This window comes from Kryptolebias marmoratus, linkage group LG12 (assembly GCF_001649575.2).
Source record: "Kryptolebias marmoratus isolate JLee-2015 linkage group LG12, ASM164957v2, whole genome shotgun sequence".
Lineage (NCBI taxonomy): Eukaryota > Metazoa > Chordata > Actinopteri > Cyprinodontiformes > Rivulidae > Kryptolebias > Kryptolebias marmoratus.
In genome coordinates, this window is record NC_051441.1 from 24,194,905 (window position 1) to 24,201,761 (window position 6,857).

Consider the following 6,857-nt stretch of genomic DNA (forward strand, 5'->3'; position numbering starts at 1 on the left):
CAATGATCCAAGTGTGTGGCATTGAGTCGTAGGCTTTCTTGTAATCAATCCAAGCCGTGCACAGGTTGGTGTGTCGGGTTTTGCAGTCTCGGGCGACTGTGTGGTCTACAAGGAGTTGGTGTTTGGCTCCTCTGCTATTTATGCCAATGTCCTTCTGTGCTGTGCTCATGTATTTTTCCATGTGCCTACTTATTTGGCCTGACATGAGCTTCCATGTTGTAGAGAGACAGGTTATTGGCCGATAGTTGGATGGGACTGAACCCTTTGAGGGATCCTTCTGGATCAGGATTGTGCGTCCTTCAGTTAACCATTCAGGGTGGGTCCCATTTTTCAGTAGCTGGTTCATTTGAGTTTCTTCAGCCAGTAGGCATGGATCATGTCAGGTCCTGGTGCTGCCCAGTTTTTCATACCTGACTCTTTCTTGGACGTCTGCCATTGTGATAGTTACCGGGGCTTGCTCAGGGAGGTTTCTGTGGTCATCTCGTAGGGAGATCAGCCACTGTGCATTACTGTTGTGGGATGCCTCCCTTTCCCATATGCCTCTCCAGTAATGTTCAGTCTCCAGCCTTGGTGGGTCTGTTCTGTTGTTGTTACCCTGCCATTGAGAGTACATTTTAGCTGGTTGGGTGGAGAAGAGCCGGTTAATTCTCCTGGCTTCATTCTCAAGGCTTGGAGTCTTTGTTTGGCAGTTTCAAGTGCTTCAGGCATGGGCCTGTACTTCTTGGGTACTGGTCTTTTCGTTGCACCTCTTTGGATCTCTGACAGTTGGCTCACTTCCCTCCTTATTACCTTGATTCTAGCCTCTAACCGTCTGTTCCATGGTGGGTATCGAATCTCACGGTTGCTCTTATAGCCAAGCATCTCCAGGATCACTGATGCTGAGTTGTACATCAGGTCATTGGTTTCCGTTATGGTGGTGGTAGGAATTGTTCTCTATGCTGCATTCACACCATCTTTCCGATGGTACTTCACTCAGCCGTTGTAATTGGCGTCGGGTTTGCCCATCCGGGCTACGATTCTATCTCTCAGGTCAGTGGCTCTTTTGTTCAGCTTAGATGGTTCGTTCATTGGGTGGGGGGTTGGAGTTAATTCTCCTCTAACCTGGCATCCTGGCTCCTCCCCCTTGCCATAGCATTTGTGTTGCACCTCGTCAATCTCAAGTTGTGATAGTAGTTGCCGTTTGTGGATATTGGAACACTGGGCTACTAGTTGTTTGGCAGTCAGTGTTGACTGGGGATGTCGAAGTAACCATTCTTCCAGCATTCTTTGCAGCATTCTTTGCAGCACCTGACGCAGACCTTGTTTGGCCGGGCGACGTCTGAGCCGGCATGATTCATATTAATCTCTCTCATGGTATGAGGTAGGCAGTAGCTCAAAGGGTCTTGCCTAGGGACCCAGACTGGATAGCTCAATTTCACTGTTGTATCTTTGCCCCGGCCTGGATTTGAACCCGGGTCTCCTGGGTGAAAGTCCCATTGAGCTATCCAGACAGCAACACAAAAAAATTAATAATTGTAGTGTAAGAGAAATCATACATGATTTTATATATATATATATATATATATATATATATATATATATATATATATATATATATATATATATATATATATACACCGTCGGAAAGAGCGTCATGATGCTGGGGGTCTGACCAGCGAATTGTCTGAAAATGAACTGGTCTATGTTCAAGATCACAGTAATAAAGGGAGGAATAAGATTCAGGATGTATGGAGTCCCATTATCCATGTGGTGATTAAAGCTCCAACTTCTGGAGGTTCTGTGTACACTGTTGCACCCTTGGATAATCGTCAGAGGCTGAAGACAGTGCACCGTTTGATGTTGAAACCAGTCCCTGTGGGACTCTGGCCTCAAGAGCCCAGGAGAGGTAAGGACATTTCTAACACTAGGGAAGAGGACGTGGACGAGGAGCTGGATTTTGTCTATGTGGTAACTCGATCAACGGGTGCAGAGGCACTGGCCTCCGCAGTTCAGATGGCTGAAAATCAATGTACTCTCCCTGTTCTTCCTCCATCTGCCTCTATAGTTGCTCTTCAAGAGACTGGAAAAAGCTTGGGTCCCCTCCGAAAGACGACCAGGAAAACGGCCGGCTATCATTCAAACCCCCATCACCTTCCAGAGAGGCCAAGATGTAGGGCAGAAGGGGCTACAGTCTCTCAGATCACTAGTGCTGGTAGCAGTGTGGTTGACATTTTTCGACCATGGTGTTAGAAAATCTGTATATTGACAGGCCGTCAACAAAAAAACTGGGGTAGATTGTAGCCGGGGCATATTGCCCCCCCGGTTGTGCTGCTGCACCTTCTTCCTCCTGTCCATATATGGGAGAGACTGTGATAGAGCGCAGCTGGCTCGTTAGGGAGACAGGTAATCAGCACTGATATTTAAAAGCAGGTAGATGGCTGAGGAGATCAGATGCAGGCTGATGACTCATGCAGAGGTATGCTTAACATTGATTGTGAGGTGAATTTAGAATTTGTTTCTAATTCTGCCACTGATTGTTGCAGGAAACTGACTTTAAAGAGCGACATCAAGAGCACTGTTTACTGGTTTCACTGTAGAGCAGGTAAGGGCTGTTCCTTATGATTACCTGGCTATCTAATGTTCTTGTTAACTTGATTTCTTTTGTGTGTAGGTTGGCCTGCTACTGTTTCAGGTTTAGTTCTTGATTTGTTTTAATTTAATTTTATTCTTTTATCTGTAACTTATTAGGGAAAGGGGTTCCTATTTTAGCCCTCGGGCCTGTTTTAAGGCAGGACCTATGCTGTCCCCGGATCTTGGGCTGTTTTATTTAGATTGAGGAGACTAGTGGGAGGGGAGCTTTTCTTTTCTGTTGTATTCACCAAGGGTTTGGTGTGAGTGTGTTTTTGTTGGGGAGCACTTAGGTGTATTTAGTTATATTTGCATTTTCTTTATTATTATCCCTCTCCACCCAAACAGTCTGATTTTAACTATTTTTCAGCTTTCAGGATCCGAGGGCCAGCATAGACTCCCTTTTTTTTTAATGTCATTTGGTGTGATAAAGTAAACTGACTATTTTACCTTTTGAAATATTGTGAGTTCAATAAAACATTTGTAATTTGCAGCAGTGCCTCTGTCAATTTCTTACAAATTTAACTGCGTGAACTTGCAAAAAGATCTAAAGCTGTACCCAAGGTCACAATCTGGTCACAATCTGCCCTTGTATGTATATATATATATATATATATAAAATCATGTATGATTTTATGATTTCTCTTACACTACAATTATTATTTTTTTTGTGTTCACATAAAATCCCAGTAAAATATTTTGAAGATTGTGGTTGTAACATTGCAAAATGTGGAGAAGTTCAAGGCGCTGTAAGTATCCCCTGAACCAGACCAGGGGAACTGTACACAGATCTGACCCTGCCCAGTTTTGATGCCACTGATGGACTGGAATCTGTGTCAACAATGAGAATCTGGGTGACAGCTGTCTCATTAATCAATGCATTTAAATGCACGCTGGGTAGACCTGCGTCACATAAGCGTCTGCTATCTAGAATCAGTATAAATGTTGGTCTGCTTCAACAAACAACCTGAATCTAAAACTAAACCTCTGCTGATACTGTGGCCTTTCATGCCAGAGTTTTAGAATAAGATCAGGGCTCAAGCACCAGCATTTAGGAGGCATGAGAGCACGTTTGTAAGCGGAATATGGCAAAATATTGTTAATAATAATAATAATATGTTAATTATCCTGGTTTTGTTATAGTTTGGATAAAAACATTTAAATTGTCTATAATAGACTCCCAAAGTAAATCACTTGTAGATGTACAACTAATGGTAACCATTTGAAAGTTTCATTAAAATTTATCCAGTAGTTCATGAGATATTTTGGTAACTGACAGACACACACAGGCAAAAGCTTTCAGCAACCAGCGATAAAAATACATTACTTATTATTCAGGCGGTGAAATTTATCCACAAGCACCAAGGAGAGCCACCAGATGCAGATCAGGCTGATAAACGTCACACCAGACTGAACGAAGAGTGAGAGAACTCTGTTAGACCGTGATCACTGAGGTAACACAACCCAAGCAGATCTTACATGCAGCAATAACCAGCTCAATCCAGACCAGGCTGGAGGGATGGTGTTACCCTGCAGAGTTCAAACATTTGCACTTTGCTCTGGGTTTTATGAACACAACATTTGTAAGATCAAACTAACTTCTATCCAGGGTATAGGGCGTTCTGCCTGATCTTATCAACAACAAAAAAAAGGAAATTACTTAGGACATTATGACTGCCCGGGCAATACTGAACTAATCCTCCAAGCATGCAGGGTGTAAACAGGAACATCTGGGGGTCCCCTCTCTGTTGTCTGGGCTTATTTTGGTTCCAATCAGATCAGTATCTAAGCAGTGTGGAAGCTGGGTGGACTCGTCAGACTGTCTTTTCTGTTCTGCATGTCCTAATTAAGTCCTTCTGAATGTGAGCTGCTGCTGCTGCCAGCTGGATGCTGTGTTCAGTCTGCAAACATGTTTACATGGAAGACAAAAATCTAAGAATCTTCCATAAAGCCAGCAGTGCATTGTGTCATAACAAGAACTTCACACAAGTGATCATAATGTTATGGCTGGTCTGTCTTTATACAAGCATTGATCTTATGCTGTTGGAACTACTGAATAATCTGACTGTTGATTGTGACACAATCCTCCTAGGAAACAAATCTACAATGAGAGAATTGTGCTTAAAACATGTTTGTGATTATCTGACCCACTTAGTGCCTTTGAACTGCCTTTTGCTGAACTCCAGAACTGAACACAACATGTTTATGAAGCCGATTTCAAACTGGTATGAGGCAGTCTAATCAGCTAACCTGGCCCTGATGAGCTGAAATTACATTGACAAGCAGTGTTGTATAATCCCTGCCGCAGAGTCCAGTTATTGAACACCACAGCCCCATGCTACAGAACCTGTGAATGTAGATACAAAATGTGCCACAGGGCACACCACATATCTGAACCAAAACTAAACCATGAGCTGAGGTATGACAAACATGAATGATTTTGACTCCTGACAGTATTCAAATTACGCTGTTTACTTCAGATCATATGAGATATTTCATTCATATTTCTATTGACATGTAAGTCTGATTAATGACTAACACAGATTTTACCACCAATAGAACTGCACTGTTTGCACGACTTATCCAAAAGATGTCATTAAATCCATATCTACATGCAGCGTTCCTCGAGTTTTAAGAGGAAGGAAACCCTAACCCTAGCTCTAACTTCCAACTTCCAAGTTAAAATGACAGGCAGCGTAAGATCTCAGTGCACATCCAAACACACACACGTACACCTATCTGGCAAGGATAGGGTCACCAGTAACGTAGGAAAGTGAAGCATATGGAGAACATGCTGGCACATTTTGGTTCATCTTTACGGAAACCTAATTTAATGACTATCTGAAGAGCTTTCCAAACACAGAGCAACATTAAAAATTAGTGTTTTTCTGAATGATCGGGCATAAACAGAAGGGAAACAGTAACTGTAATTGGTCAGCATGAAAGACAGTGAATGGAAGAAGAAGGTGTGGCCACAAATTTTTCAAAAGAGGTTTATGTTAAAACAAAATACTACAATTGAAAGAGCATTAAAAAGAACTTTGAAATGTCATCAAGATTATGCCTGGGTTTAGAATTTGAGGATAAATATTGTCCTGAATTTCCACTAAATGTGAAACGTCACAGGAATTGGTATAATTTCTTCATATCTGCAGAGACTGCCATGAAACTTTCAGCTAATGTCCTTCAATGAATGCTTAGAAGTCTTTAAAGTGGTAAGAATATAAATTAGTTACTTTTTATTAAATAACTAGTAATAAACCCTTATTCAGCCCAAAGACTGAGTTTGTTAGGATAGAAATGTATGTTGTCATTATATTATTATTAATATGTCAGTATCTTGCTGGTTAAAAGAAAAGGATGTGCTGACGAATCAAATTGGTGGATCTTTGGGAAACTGTCTGTAGGTGTTGGAGAAGTAGTGTTACACCTTCAGGAAAATCAAGCAGCTTTGGTTGAAGCCAAAGTTCTTAACAACTAAATTTGTGATGGATGATGTTGGAATAGAAAGAGCGTGTGAAGTCAAATTTCTCAGAGTAATTAGAGACAGTAAATTATATTGGAAATCACACATAAATGATATTAAACCAGCGATATTAGAAAAATGCCTGAGTCAGTTGCAGTAATGTATAAAGTGAGTATTTACTCAGGCTTCAATGTACGCTGCGTTACTTTTATACTTCTGGATATAACATACTGTTTGGAAGTGTGGGGAAACATTAAACTAATAACAATTCAGCTTTTATTCTTCACATTCAGAAGAATTGTGGATAAAACTACTTGTAGAGAGCCAATGAGTGAACTTTTAATTAAACCAAATATATTTTTATACATAAGTTTCAGGACTTGGTAGATTTCCAATCATCTCAAATCATGTATAGAGCAAAAACATTCATTATTGCCTTTTAATGTCCAAAATTTATTTAAAAAAGAAAAAAGATTATTTATGACGACAACTTATGGGCAAAAAGCCTTCTGTGAGGATTTTTGTCAATGTTTCAGGCATAAATGTCTAATTATGGAATAGTTTCAGTGATAAAATTCCATTCATCCATTCTCTTCCGCTTATTCGGGGTCGGGTCGCGGGGGTAGCAGCCTAAGCAGGGAGACCCAGACTTCCCTCTCCCCAGCCACTTGGGCCAGCTCCTCCGGGGGAATCCCAAGGCGTTCCCAGGCCAGCCGAGAAACATAGTCCCTCCAGCGTGTCCTGGGTCTTCCCCTGGGCCTCCTCCCGGTGGGACGTGCCCGGA

At 41.6% G+C, this 6,857-nt stretch overlaps 1 protein-coding gene across 4 annotated transcripts in view; it reads right to left on the bottom strand.

The window, feature by feature from the left end:
- The window catches only part of abat (4-aminobutyrate aminotransferase), a 58,524-nt gene that overhangs the window by 47,717 nt on the left and 3,950 nt on the right, over nt 1-6,857 (bottom strand). Inside the window, exon 1 of one of the 4 annotated variants that reach the window (XM_017437257.3) lies at nt 3,935-4,066. The exons of 2 other annotated variants lie outside the window; for them this stretch is intronic. The gene's annotated coding sequence lies outside the window, so the exon portion shown is untranslated. Of the gene's footprint in view, nt 1-3,934; nt 4,067-6,857 lie in introns of those variants that run through there. One more of the 4 variants, XM_017437255.3, reaches the window with a different exon arrangement.